Here is a 15,431-nt window from a genome sequence, read left to right as displayed (position 1 = left end):
CTGTGGCCATGGAAGTAATTGGAACACCTGAATTCAATGATTTTGAGGGATGTCCCAATACTTTGGTCAATATAGTGTAAAACTATTTCTCTTAATTGTACATGCATCAAAGAATACAAAACTGTTACATTGCATACATCAAATTATCCTATTATTTTTTAATTGTACATACACCAAAGAAAGCAATTGATTTTAAATTGTGAATACATCAAATGACCCTGTAGAATTTATTCTCAATTCTACGTACATCAAAATAAAATAACATGTATAACTGCTTTTAAATTGTGTTTTAACTCAATTAAAATTAGTATCAAAGGATTGTATGCAATTGTTTCTAAATTGCAAACATCAAACAATCCAATTGCTTTTAAATTGCACATACTTCAAACAATAATATAGAACTATTTCTAATAAATTGTGCATACATCAATTCGGTAACACTTTACAATGTGCACTAATATGCATTAATCCATGCTTAATTAATGCACAGATAATCATGAGTTAATGTATTACTAATAGTAAACTAACCCATTTATTATTGATTACTGCAAGAAGAAAGCCTTTGTCCACTTGGCTCCTTTTGCTTGGAACATGTTGCAGAAAGACTGGAAATTGACTGTGTCTTTAAATGCTTTTAAAACCAAGCTGGACCCACTTTATATTAGGTAGCCTAAAGTACTATATACTAACATTTTAATTAATCATTTGATACATTGCAATTATTGTGTACAAACATGTTTTTACATTGTACTTGCATTTAAAAAAATGCCATGTAAGTACATCTGTAATTCATTTCTGTAGTTACATTTGTAATTACACAGTTGGCACTTCCCTTACACCTAACCCAACCTCTTTTTCAAGGGAGTCCTGGCCAAGAGGCACCAAAGTTATACAATTAAAAACAGTTACAACTTACAGCATTAAAATAACAAAGCTTATGAGAAACAATCACAAACAACTGAGGCAGGCCCCACTTTATATTAGGTGGCCTTAAGTACTATGTACTTACATCAAAAAATAAGTACAATGTTCTTACTGTGTTCAAATTGTACTGCAAAACACTTCTGCTGATATTGAGGTGAGATACAGGTAGAGTTAAGGACAGGTGTGGTGGTGTGGGTCAGTTTAAGGGTATTCTTAATCTCAATGGGACTCTCCTGGTTAAATAAATGTTAAATAAAACTATGCAAGATTCAACTAATGAAGATTCTACATGATTAATAGATTAAGTAATCATTCAATTGTTATTATTTAAATGTGTGATAATCTATTAATTCCTTAATAACATATTATATTAACTAATAATGTAAATTAACGTGTTAATTACCACAACAGGCCAAAGCCATGCATTCCAACTTCCAGTTGTCTGCTTTAATTAATCATTAGCTAATGATTTATAAAGGTATCATTATGTTATGACTTTACTTGTTGGAGCACATGACTATTAACTAATTCAAAATTAATTAAAAACCCATAAACACAATTACATATTACTTAATCAATTAGTTAAGAGTCATATGCCCCAAAAAGGAAAGTCATAACATAATGACACCTTTGTAAATCATTAGCTAATGATTAATTAAAGCAAGCAACTGGAAGTTGAAATGCATGGCTTTGACCCATTGTGGTAATTGACACGTTATTTTAAATGATTAGTTAGTATGATATGCTATTAAGGAAGTAATACATGACATTTAACTAATAACAATTTAATGATTACTTAATCTGTTAATCATGTAGAATCTTCATTAGTTGCTAATGCACACTGAAAAAAGTATAACTTTAGTGTTGTTCGTTTAATGTGTATTTTCTCATTGAAATAGCTTATTTTTTTAATTTTTTCATGTCAAGTAAACATTTTAGCTTAGATTTATGGTTCAATCCATTTTTTTACATTGATAGAATCTAAATGGGCAGCGGGACATTAAACTGAATTTATTAATTTGATCAGAGCATTTTTTTTAGATTAAGCAGGATTTGCACATGCGCATTGTTGACTTGCAGATCCCGCTCTCTGTGGTTCAAAAAAAAAAAAAAAAAAAGTCTGAGAACTGTCTGAGAAGAACACAGCACGAACTTGAGCGGTGGCCGTGACGATAACGTTACATTTCAACGGACGTCAGACCCATCCAGCCAGGCTCCGAGACAGAACTACGAGGAACATTGATAAGGTAAGAGAAACTTTGTCTACCGTTAACGTTTTTACCTCAAGTATATCTGACGGGACTTGAGTCTGGCCGTAATTTCAGCGCTTGCTTGATAGCGTGTAAATTAACTTTTAAGATAGCACTCGAAATGTTCGTAATCTTCATTCAAACTATAACGTTCGGTTATTTTAGCCCCTCATTGGGCGGGTGAGTAACGTTAATAACCTAAATACATGCAAACCATGATGCAAACTATCTAAATTCATTTTGTGGGGGCATTGACCGTGTCAAGGGAAAGAGTTAACAATAACATTTCTCGAAACAAGTGCAGTTATAGCCTATATAAGCTACAATATTTTCTGCTTAACTTTTATTAGACTCCAGTTCAAAAGAAAAGTGTGTTTTTTCGCTGAGCACATTCTCTGCAGTCCGAGCGCGCTGAAGCTTGCTCATATATCTGAGGTAAATCATTAACACCATCACTGCTTACAGTATTGAACTAAATACATTACAATCGGCTAAAACGAATAAGCAGGTTACTTTTCTGAAAAAGAGTGCTCCCGAGTCTGTGTTTGCGTGAATCGCGGCACAGTTCCACACACACACAAAATACCAGCAGTTCAATAGTGAAACTCGCAGCTCTTAAAGGGGCCACACTCTATTCCAGCTCTTAAAGGGTTAGTTCACCCAAAAATGAAATTAATGTCATTAACTCCTCACCCTAATGTCGTTCCTTACTTTTTAAGACCTCCATCTTCACACACAGTTTAAGATATTTTATATTTTAGTCCCAGAGCATATGCAGTCAATGCCCACTTTACTGTCCATTTCCAGAAAGCTAATAAAACATCGAAAATACATTTTGGTCCAAAAATATCAAAAAGACTTTATTCAGCATTGTCTTCTCTTTCGTGTTCCTAAAAAAAGATTAAAACGGTTCGTGAATCAGTGAATTGATCAATGATTCGGATCGCCAATGTCACGTGATTTCAGCAGTTTGGGAGTTCGACACGCGATCCGAACTGCTGAAATCACGTGACATTGGCGATCCGAATCATTGATTAATTCACTGATTCATGAACCATTTTAATCTTTTTTTGAGGAACACGTCGTAGATTGAAAGTCATAGTTTTTGTGATACTTGGACCAAAATGTATTTTCGATGCTTCGAGATTCGAATTAACTAACTGATGTCACATATGGACTGCTTTGATGATGATTTTATGAAAGTGAATGTTTTAGGTCGGCATATAGCAGAGAATAGACTGGGCACACGACTACTCGTTTACGTATGGCATTTGCCATACCCTGGCATTCCACATTTTTAGACCTAACTGTTGATTCACTAATGAGTTGTTGTTGTTGTTGTAATTTAGTACGGTTGTGCTGGGGATTCTGTTTTGTGTTCACCATCTTCTAAACTTATTTCTGTATGCTCTACTTTTAAGATCAATTTAAGTTCATGCGAATTACAACAGTTCCTTTGGTGACAAGTTGGATTACAAGTTCTTGGTGCAGTTGGACAAGCACTCCACCAAACTGTTGGAGGTCATCAGGAGCAAGGGAGGAGTCCACCAGGACATTGCAGGTTTTAGATGAGGTATCTATGAATTTGATAATCAGTGGGATCCATGGCTGAATAGTGTTTTTTTTGTTTTTGTTTTTGTAATTGTTTAATTTTAATTCATAGTTATTGTTCTTACTCAGACTGCAGACATCACCATCAGAAGAGAATGCATCCTCAAATCTTTGATCTACCTCGGCGAACCTTTTGCGCACCTTTTCAAAGAATACCAGGTAAGGGCATCTCTCTCACTTGCTCACACAAATAACACCTACAGACTAACATGGTCATAGTCTAGGTTTTCCTAGCCACTTTTAATAAATAGGGGTGTGATGAGAAACTCAGCTCACAAGATGAGATTTTAACACTATTTATGAGAAATCTTTGATGCTGAATTTTGAGCTGTGAACACTTAGACCATGCCCAGACATCTTTTTTTTCCTTGTCTTCCCTGGAACACTGTCAAAATAAGTGTGTCCAAAGGAATCCATTTGCAAATGACTTAACACCTTTATGCTATGTAAAATCCATGCCTGGTCCTCTCTCTTCCTTCACTGTCGTTGCTCCTCCTTTTATTCTCCCTTCACTCCTCTGTGAAAGCTCTGAGACCAGTGTGACGTGCAGTTGGCACTGATCATCCAATTACTTACCGGCCTCGCTTTGCTCTCACTCGTCACGCGCCTATTCAAGTTCAGTTTAGAGTGTGTAAGAGCTGAAAATGGGAGAGTTCTGAAACTATAATGTACTTATTTTCTCTTTCTTTTTTATGCAGGAAAATGAGATTGAAGAACTGGAGCAAACAACCATGGCGATCTTTATCACTGGGAAAGAGGATCCTCTTCATCCACCAAAAGACATTAAAATTGTCATTGAAGGATCAGAGGTCCGGAACCTGCTTGCTATATTGCATACAAATAGGTTATATTTAAAGGTTTAGTTCGCCCAAAAACGAATATTCTGTCATTAAAGGTCCCGTTCTTCGCAATTCTATCTTTCAAACTTTAGTTAGTGTGTAATGTTGCTGTTAGAGCATAAATAATACCTGTAAAATTATAAAGCTCAAAGTTCAATGCCAAGCGAGATATTTTATTTAACAGAAGTTCCCTTTCAAAGCCTACAGCGAACAGCCGGTTTGGACTACACCCCTGCACTTCCTGCTGTAATGACGTTACTAGAACCGTTTGTTGACTAACCCTCCGCCCACAAGAACACACAAAATAGGGGGCGTGGTCTCGTTGCTCTCCTACATGGAGAAGAGCGCGCATTCAGCGCTTGCATCTCCCCGTTATGGTAAGAGGCGGGACCTTTCCGGGCAAAGTGCGCTAAGCTGCTGTCCAATCACATCACGGGAAGCGCTGGCCCAATCAGAACTCTTTATGGGTCTTAAGAGAGAGAAATGACATTGGTGTCATTAAAGGCCTGTCTGAGCCATCGGATTTCAACTAAAATATCTTCAATTGTGTTCCGAAGATGAACAGAGGTCTCACGAGTGTCGAACAACATGAGGATAAGTGATTAATGACAGAATTTTTATTTTTGGGTAAACTAACCCTTTAAATGTAGAGCTTACAGCTCTGTATCAGAAACTGATGCAGTGTTCACTGTTCACTGTCTGAGGAGCAGTTCCAGGATTTGTCTCTGGTGTTCAGCTGAAAGAGACTGTTCATCATCATATACATTTATGGACATGAAATACATTTGTATCTTAATATTTTAATTGTATTTTAGGATGTTTTATGGTGAACTATGTTGTCAGGACAAACATTCCTAATTTAATATTACTACTAATGTGATGTCATCAAGTGGTGATTTGATTATTTGTAACAAATTTGTATTTTTGTGTGAAGCAGACTGTTCTTCATACATGTGAACATGTTCATTGAACAATAAATATAAATGTGTTCTAAAGGAAAGTGTTATGATAGTCATTGATCAAAATGTTTTAAAAGCTTTTTTTTGTTTTGATTATACATTTTAAATAATGACATCTTAATTTGAGACAACCTAAAATAATTAATTTACTTTGGCCTATAAATATTACTTTGTTTTAATTTAAATAATTAGTTTATCCCAACATAAAATAATGATTTGTTAGTTTGATCCAATTTAAAATAATTAGTTTGTTCCAATCTAAAATAATTAATTTACTTTGGCCTGTAAATATTACTTTGTTTTAATTTAAATAATTAGTTTATTCCAACATAAAATAATGATTTGTTAGTTTGATCCAATTTAAAATAATTAGTTTGTTCCAATCTAAAATAATTAGTTTGATCAACCTTTAAAAAGTGGTTGCATGGATTTAAACTTTTCAAATTAAACTAAATTAAATTATTTACTTGAGTCAATGTAAAATATTTCGTGTGATCGATTACTTCAATTTTTTTAAGTTGATCCAAGGGTTTTATTTTTTCAGTGCAGTAAACATTAATTAATGAGTTAGTTCACCATTGGTAATACATTTACTCACGATTATCTGTGCATTAGTTAAGCATGAATTAATGCATATGTGTGCACCCATATTGTAAAGTGTTACCATCAATTCAAATAGCTATTAAATTGAAAATACATTAAAGGATCCTATAATTGCTTTTAAATTGTGCATACATTAAACAATCCTATATAATTAATTATCAATTCTCCATGTATCAAAGAATCCCATACATTAAACATACATCAAAGGATTCATATAATTTTTCTTTAAATAGCCTAAACATCAAAGTATTACTAGCCTAAAAATCTAGACGCACCCTAGCGGCAGCAAATCTAATCTGCCCACGAGTGTCGTCTAGCAACTCTCAATACCCTTCTGAGCTGTAAACGCCAAGCTCTTGACGGGCCAATCACATCGTGTATAGAGTCGGTGGGCGGGGCCATAATGACGCCAGAGTTGTGCTTGCGTGCTACTAGTAAACACACAAGCTGGCAAACAGCGGTCATTCGAATCAGCTTTGACCGCGACTCTGGAAGACTTGGAGTTAAGCTTTTCTCTGAGAAAAGAACAAAGAACGGCACTGAAGTCATTCTTAAGAATGGAAGATGTATTCGGAGTTTAGCCTGACCGGATACGGCGAATGTTTAATCTATCAACAAGCTCTGTTTCACCTTCGTTGCTCTGGTTGGTTGTAGCGCTATCCTATCGCGTGCAGAGGGAGTTTGAAAGACAACCGTTTATCCCGCCCCTCGGACTGAGCCCTGTCTATGGTGAGTTTCCAGACCAAACATCTATATGTGGGTCTGGCTTGTCAGGCTAAAGAATTACAGAATTCTTTCTCAATTCTAAATGCATCATAGGGTCATGTGGAACCTTTTTAAATTGTACATCAGAAGATCCATATTCTCTAATTCGAACATACTTTTCGAAGCATAGATCCTATGGAATAATGTCTCTGAATTCAACGTAAAGCAAAAAATTCTTCATATATCAAATGGAGACTGACATGTTTTCTTTTCTTTTGCTGGAATTTCACTGTAACATCATTGACCATAACATATTATGCCAACATATGCTACAGAGCAGCAAGTGCGGACGAAGGGTCTTTTCTTTTTCACGGGCCACCTGCTAAACTCAGCATCCATTGTCCCTTATGACCTCTCTTTAAATCACATGGCTGTAGTTTAGTGTCCTCTCTCACTTACTGAAGGTTAAACTGGCAGCATTCCTCTGGAGGTGTAAAGTTGAGAGAGTTCTTTTAGACAGAGGGTGGAAGGCCAAAAACATAAAGTTCAAACTACAGATTTTATGCAGCACTTACAGACAGATTTCACACAATTAGATTCATTTAACGCAATCTCCGTTGTATGTAGGTAATACTTCTGAAACGATCAGCATTATCTGTGAATATGTAGCCGCATTCAATTGAAAGCAAATGAAAAAACCCAGGCATATATAGATGCATGAATACATTCACCAGACATTTTGAATTGGTGTTTATTCAACACAATCCTTGGTATCTTATGTCTGTCCTGCAGTGGAAAAAAAATCAATGTACTGATGTGATGTTGTTGTTTGGTTTATCTTCGATTTCCACACCTTTAAATATATTTCACACATTTATTTGTAAACTCGCTTTGAGGAAATCTGAGCAGCACAGAGGAGGAAGTTAAGTATGTGTCAGGCAAGACCTATCCAGTTTATATGCTGTTTGTAATACAATACACACTGATTTGAGCATAACAAAGTGAATGTGCCCACAACAATAGTGCCAAAACAGTTACACAGTGCAAATCTTACAGGTCGGTTTAGATTTATAAATGATCAAGGATACATAAAATGACAGCGATCTGGTGCTTTAATGGAGTGTAAAGTTGCTAGGGGGCAACGTGTCCCCTGCACTTTTAATAAAACGTAAATATGTCCCCCACACTTTTTTTTTCTGGGCAAGTGTATTCACGCAGAGGCCAATGTGTCTAAATCTAGATTCAGATTCAAAGAGACAAGATAGCCTATTCATGACCTGTCAATTTATTTTTATCCGAAACGAGACTATCGGAACATTATGGAGCGCTAACACTCTTGTGCAATGTTTTATTCATACTCGAAGACGCTCTCTCACAGAAAGTCCACCGATTTGTAGAAGTACCCTGAAGCACCCTGGAGTCCAATGAGGACCGGGCACTGCTTCACTGTGGCTGGGAAGCCTCCGCAGGGGAGCCAGTGCAACAGGGGCAGCTCAGGGGGCCGCGGAGGTGTCAGAAGCCCAGGGGACCACAGAGTTCAGTTCAGGTAGCCACGGCAGCTCAAGCGGTTCAGCACTGAAAAAAAGTGTGTTGGATTTACTTGATTTAATTGTGTACATCGGGCCCACGTGAATCAATTGTGTTAAACAAACATAATTTGTTCATGTAACTTCAACATCATGGAATGAATACATTTTATGTGACTCAATTAGTCGGGTCAAGACTACTCAAAGTAGTTTCAAAGTGAATTTTATATGACTCCCTGTCAAAATTCACACATTCAGTTTCATATATTCATCCACTTCAATTTCATATACTCTAATGTTACACAACTGAATTACGATACTGCACTAGCTAGTTGACAAACTTCTAACAACCATTAGCATCTTAAAGCTACACTGTGTAACTTTTTTAGTTTATTCTTAGCTAAAAACACTTAGTGCTTTCAAAAATATATGTATGTTTATTGCTTTCAAGTAATAAAGTATTCTCGTAAGTTTATAATATGCCATTGAAAATACATACGGGTGAGGGGTTCGAATGCCGGTCGCCATGTTGCCCCTCCATCTTGAAAGTACATTAGCCAAAGAGGGACAAACCCATAAATTCAAGCTTCGCCTTTCGCGTTTTAACACTCGATGGCACTGTGTCGAATGTGAAAAGGGGGGTTGCCATGTTAATCTTGGACTAAATCGGCCACTGTAGGAGTTAAAACGAAATCAGAATTGAGAGGAACAGAAACTATTATTCACTGGATGGTCATATACCTTTTCACCACTAGATGGATTATGGACTTGTGTTGTTTCCACCAGTGCAGAACATCTCATTGTTTCTTTTCAATAATAAAATAAATATAAAACGAAGGAGAAGCTGAAAAAAGTACGGAAGAGGATTAGGGCCAAGCAAAAAAAAAAAAAAAAAGCATCTCGAGATTAAAGTCATTATAATGCGAGATTAAACTCGTTAAATTTCGAGAAAAAAAGTCGAGATACAATCAAGAGAATAAACTAATTAAATATCGAGAATAAAGTCGTTCTGTTTCGAGAAAAAACTCGTTATATTTCGAGAAAAAAGTTGAAATAAAATCTTGAGAATAAACTCATTCAATATCGAGAATAAAATCGTTGTGTTTCGAGAAAAATCTTGTTATATTTCGAGAAAAAAAGTTGAAATAAAATCTTGAGAATAAACTCATTAAATATTGAGAATAAAGTCGTTGTGTTTCGAGAAAAAACTCATTATATTTCGAGAAAAAAGCTGAATTTGTCATTTGTGATTTTTTTTTACAGTGAAAAATGTCAAAAGTTAACTATCGAAACAAAGTGTTACCCAATGGATTTCCATTGTAAACAATTTAAAAAAAAAAAAAAATGTATCACTGTAGACTATCTTCTATGATGTCGTGTGTTCAATAGAATAAATAAAGTCATACAGGTTTGGACCGATATGGGCGAGTAAATGATGAGTAAATGGGTGAACAATTCCTTTAATTGCAGCAGATTGAGCTCCAAAAGCACATTCTGTGCTTAAAAAAAATGTCTGACTTAATTTAACCTGTTCAGACTTGGATTATGTTGCAGAGACACAAAGATATATAGCCATGCTTTAATTCCTTTCTGAATCAGCTGTAAATGATAATAAAGCAATAACAACAACAAAAATATTAAAAATAAAAGGATTCCTCTCTGGAGAATTCGCAAATTCCGTTATGTAAATAGCGAGTGATGTAAATTCACCCTTCTGTGGGTGGACAGAATTGTGGATTTCTGGATTACTGATTAACAACGTGATAGTACATCTAAGATTAAGTCATTTATTTAATTTGTAGTTGATTTGCATATCCGTTTTAAGTAATCCCACTACAATACACGCACGTTTATACTTGACTGTCCTCTGGTGTGTTTCCAAGCAAAACGATAAAAAACATCCATCATCTCCTCTCCCCCTGGTGTAAAGGAGTAGGATGAGGGTGAACACATAGGCTAATCAGATTACCCACCACCCACAGACTACAGCAGTGTAAAAACACTACCCGGACGCCTTAGCACTTTCCCACTGAAAACTTGAGCGAAGGAAGGGGGGTTATCCACACTTTTAGCAAGTGCTGTGAAAGCATGGAGTCTCAGTGCGACAATCACATCCAGGGAAAGCAAGAGAAAGGGCTCATTAAACTTCCTGCTGGTTTTATCAGCGAGAGATCCTTCTGAAGCTGTCAGATGACAGGAGTGGAGGAGCTCCTAGATCTGACTTCTAATTACGGCCACATCCAAACAGGAAGGAGACATTTTTAGGGGGACTTTAAAGGGATAGTTCAACTAAACATGAAAATTCTGTTATTTCTCACCCTCTTGTCATTCCAAACCTGAATAACTTTCTTTCTTCTGTGGAACATAAAAGGTACAATTTTGAACAATACATGGGCCACTCTTTTCTTTATACTGAAAATTAAGGGAAATGTCAAATTCCAAAATGTCAAAAATCATCAAAAAAAATGACTCATATGACATATTTGTCAGGGTTCTTTGATTAACAGCACTTATTTAAAAATCTATTGTAACAATGTAAAAGTCTTGATTGTCACTGTGTGTGTGTGCGTGCGTGCGTGCGTGCATGCGTGCGTGTGTGTGCGCGTGCATGTTTGTGTGTGGGGGGGGGCATGTTTTTGTGACATATGAGGACACAAATGTGTATAATGACATGGGTATGACACAGGTATTACAAGGAGAGGGTGAAATATGACAACCCGATCACACATAAATGCGTATAAATAGGACGAGTGTGCAATGTCGTGGAATGTATACGCCAAAACTCATTTTGGCGTGCATATGATACGCTGTTTTTCGCGTGCATATGATACGCACTTTATGGCGTATATATGACACGCTCTCTTGGGTAGGTTTACGGTAGTGGGGTGGGGGGTTCGTATGTATAATACGCCATGAAATGCATATCATATGCATGCAAAAAACAGCGTATCATATGCACGCCAAAATGAGTTTTGGCGTATACATTCCACGACATTGCACACTCGTACTATTTATACGCATTTTTCGTGAGATCGCCCTGAATATGAGGACATTGGCCATGTCCTCACTTTTCAAAATGCTTATAAATCATACAGGATGAGGTTTTTTTAGAAAGTAAAAATGCAGAATGTTTCCTGTGTGTGTGAAGTATAATTTGTCACTGAAGACGGGAGCAATCCTTATTTTAAATTATAATAACATTTCACAATAGTACTGTTTTTTTCTGTCATATTGATCAAATAAATGCAGGCTTGATGAACATAAGAGACTTCTTTCAAAAACATGTCATATGTTCAGAAAGTCAAACAGTCAATTCATATGCTATATATTCCAAGTCTTCTGAAATCATATGTTAGTGTAAAAAAAATAATAATATGATTTTTAAGTTGATATTCTCGTCCTGGTGCAATTGTGAGAGAAATGTCATTCCCTAATCAATCTTTTGAGTAAAATCTCCAGTCCAAGAGCTCATTTTTTGGGGGAAATCTTCTAAGGTTGTTCTGTTATGTTCTACCTTAGAAAGATTCCTATGGGGTTGAAATGATGTGGGGGTGTGTAAATGACAGAAATTACATTTTTGGGTGAACTGTTGCTTTAAAGTAGAGATGAATGTTTAGTGTGAGAGCACATGGTGAATTGTACTGACAGACCCTGAGGTATGTGGGACATGCCACATTTGTCCCTAGATGGGGGAGAGAGCGTGAAGAGAGTGCAAAAAGCACAAAGCACATGCTCCAGAATATGCCAAGTTAAAAAAAAAATACACTATTCGAAGCTCATTATCAGCTAATCTCATAATAATCTTATAGTAATATTATTAAACTCTCATAGCAATCTTACAATGTATTGCATCACCTTGTGTTGAAAGAAGAAGGGTTTTTAAGATGTGCATTCATGCTCACTGGTGTTAGAATATGACCGTTTATGACAAAACCACACTGAATACAATAATGAGCAAAGGAATATCACATTGTTTTCATTAATAAACAATATGATTTGTATTCAATCCTCTTAACAATCCCTTTAACTACAAGATTTTTTAAATGTTTTCAAATAAGTCTATGTTCACCTACTACATTTTTTTGATCGAAAATACAGTAGAAATAGTAGTATTGTGAAAAATTATTATTATATATTATATAATATTATATACATATACACCAATCAGGTATAATATTATGATCTAATATTCCTAATATTGTGTTGGCCCCACTTTTGCTGCCAAAACAGCCCTGACCCATCAAGGCATGGACTCCACTAGACCCCTGAAGGTGTGCTGTGGTATCTGGCACCAATATGTTAGCAGCAAATCCTTTAAATCCTGTAATTTGCAAGATGGGGCCTCCATGGATTGGACTTGTTTGTGCAGCACATCCCACAGACGCTCGATTGGATTGAGATCAGGGGAATAAACAGCTCAAAGTTTTTGCCGTCATTCCTGAACCATTTTTGTTTTGTGGCAGGGCACATTATCTGCTGAAAGATTCCACGCCACCAGGGAATACCGTTTCCATTAAAGGTTGTAGTCTGCAACAATACTTAGATAGGTGGTACATGTCAAAGTAACATCCACATGGAGAGCAGGACCCAAGGTTTCCCAGGAGAGCATTGTCCAAAACATCACACTGCCTCCGTCGGCTTGCCTTCTTCTATGGTGCATCCTGGTGCCATGTGTTCCTCAGGTAAGTGTGTAAATGACAGAGATGCACCCGGCCATCCACGTGATGTAAAAGAACATGTGAATGATCAGACATGCCACTTTCTCCCTTTGCTCCGTGGTCCAGTTCTGATGCTCATATGCCCACTGTTGCCGCTTTAGGCCTATGGAGCTCCATACTAGGGATGCGCGGTATACCGGTACTGGAAAAATACCGGTATATATTTTATTTCAAATGGTACGATATCATGATTTTGCACATTTCGGTATATCCTGTTTTTCCGAAGTTCACCGCTAGATGGCAGCGCGCTACCCAAACTGACCCGAAACAACCGGCAAATATGACAACAACATAGACGAACAAAATGGATAAAGCAGATTAATCTCACTCAAGATGCCCTAAACGAATTAATAAAGAGAGGAGTAGAAGTGGAATTTGTAATTACTTTGCTTATAAAACTGATGAAGAACCATCAAACCTAGCCAAGAAGCATCTGTCACTATCCCGACTTTAAGACTTCTGAAGAGATCGACAGGTCAGTGTATCATTCAAACCATCTCATTTAGACATTTATTTTCTTTTTACACTGATCAACGCCCATGCGTAGCCTAACATAAGATCGAATATCACAAAATCTCCAGCTTTCGTTTCAACCAATGACATTTAGATCTCATAATATTTGCATGCGTAACGTTACTATTGCACTGTTTACATTCGCGTTAGACACAGCCGACTGTGTTTATGTGAATACGCACTAAAGATGGACATTTTTACATAATTCTGTGTATTTGACTGTTTAAGGAAATTTAATTTGTAATGTGCGAGCTCTACGTTACAGGAATGTGTGTGTCGTTATGAGCTCATGTCTCCTGTAACTGTTATCACGAAATGCTATAAAATCGCTTGCATGTTCAAATGATTTCCATTATCCATTCCGAGACAAACGTGAAATGTTGAATCGGATTATGCAGATTGCTTTAGAGTAGTGCGATGTCTTTTGAACCCAGAAGCAGTTTGCTAATTTTGAGAGATTTTTGCTGCAATTATTTCTCACAAGAAAATTTTCAAATGACTGATTTGATGTGATAAGCTTTGCTAATTAATTTACTAATAAACATTTGTGGTGATTTTTTTAACGTTATAAACTCAAAACTTGCATAATTGTACTCATTCTTGTGCAATATAACGTTACCCGCGCTAATATTAGACTGTGTGGTATCGATTTAATATCGGTACTCCGGTATTAGATTGTGGTACCGTACCGAAGCCAAAATTGTGGTATCGAGCCATCCCTACTCCATACGCAACAAATTGCGATGCACTGTGTATTCTGACATCCTTTTTTAATAAGAACCAGCATTAACTTCTTGAGCAAATTGAGCTACAGTAACTCGTCTGTTTGAACGGACCACACAAGCCAGCATTCTCTCCCCAAGTTCATCAATGAGCCTTGGCCGCCCATGACCCTGTCGCCAGTTGACCACTCCTTCCTTGAAGAACAACTTTTGATAGATACTGGCCACTGCAGACCAGGAACACCCCACAAGAGCTGCAGTTTTGGAGATGCTCTGACCCAGTCATAGCATCACAATTTGGCCCTTGTCAAACTCGCTCAAATCCTTATACTTGCCCCTTATTCCTGCTTCTAACACATCAACTGCAGGGACAAAATGTTCACTTGCTGCCTAATATATTCCATCCACTAATAGGTGCCGTGATGAAGAGATAATCAGTGTTATTCACTTCACCTGGTCATAATGTTATGCCTGGTTTGTATGAGTATATATATATATATATATATATATATATATATATATATATATATATATATATATATATATATATATATATATATATATATATATTGATTACAGTATCAAATAAATGAGGACTAATGATGACTACATAATATAATTTAAACCGATGCAGGCCTAATATTTCTTGTGCAGGATGGCAAAGTGAAATGTGTTATCTTAAGTTGGTGTCATTTCAGCAAGTCCGATGAGGGTTTGTAGTGTTTCTTAACAGAAGACATTTGATGGCCTGATGATAGTTGAAGCCCAGAGGTCAACCGCTGAAGCAAACGGTGTCACCAAACATCCTCTGGCCTGTGAAAGCGCTCCTTCTTGAAGATAATGCATTGCATTTTCCTTAGGGCTGTTCTTCCACAGTCTGCTCTCATTTACACTTGTGGTGTTGCCATTTGTCTAATTAAGGCATTAAATTCACTAGGTTTGGGCAAAGTACACAAGACAAAAGCGGGTTTTGGTTTTCGGTTATTCGAATTTTGCAGGTGCAGAAGACTAACAACACTGTTTTTGTGTGTGTGTGTGTGTGTGTGTGTGTGTGTGTGTGT

The 15,431-nt window shown here is 36.6% G+C and overlaps 1 long non-coding RNA gene across 1 annotated transcript; it reads left to right on the top strand.

Moving 5' to 3' along the window:
* The first annotated feature begins 1,874 nt into the window (after positions 1-1,874).
* LOC137062594 (uncharacterized) lies at positions 1,875-5,728 on the top strand. Its single transcript, XR_010901252.1, has 4 exons — positions 1,875-2,171; positions 3,596-3,747; positions 3,855-3,944; positions 4,484-5,728. It is a non-coding gene; the product is annotated as an uncharacterized lncRNA (long non-coding RNA).
* The last annotated feature ends 9,703 nt before the right edge of the window (positions 5,729-15,431 follow it).

The sequence above is a fragment of the Pseudorasbora parva genome, chromosome 23, assembly GCF_024679245.1.
Source record: "Pseudorasbora parva isolate DD20220531a chromosome 23, ASM2467924v1, whole genome shotgun sequence".
In the NCBI taxonomy this organism is placed as follows: domain Eukaryota; kingdom Metazoa; phylum Chordata; class Actinopteri; order Cypriniformes; family Gobionidae; genus Pseudorasbora; species Pseudorasbora parva.
The sequence above is the reverse complement of the archived record's forward strand: the minus strand, read 5'-3'. Positions and strand labels throughout refer to the sequence as shown.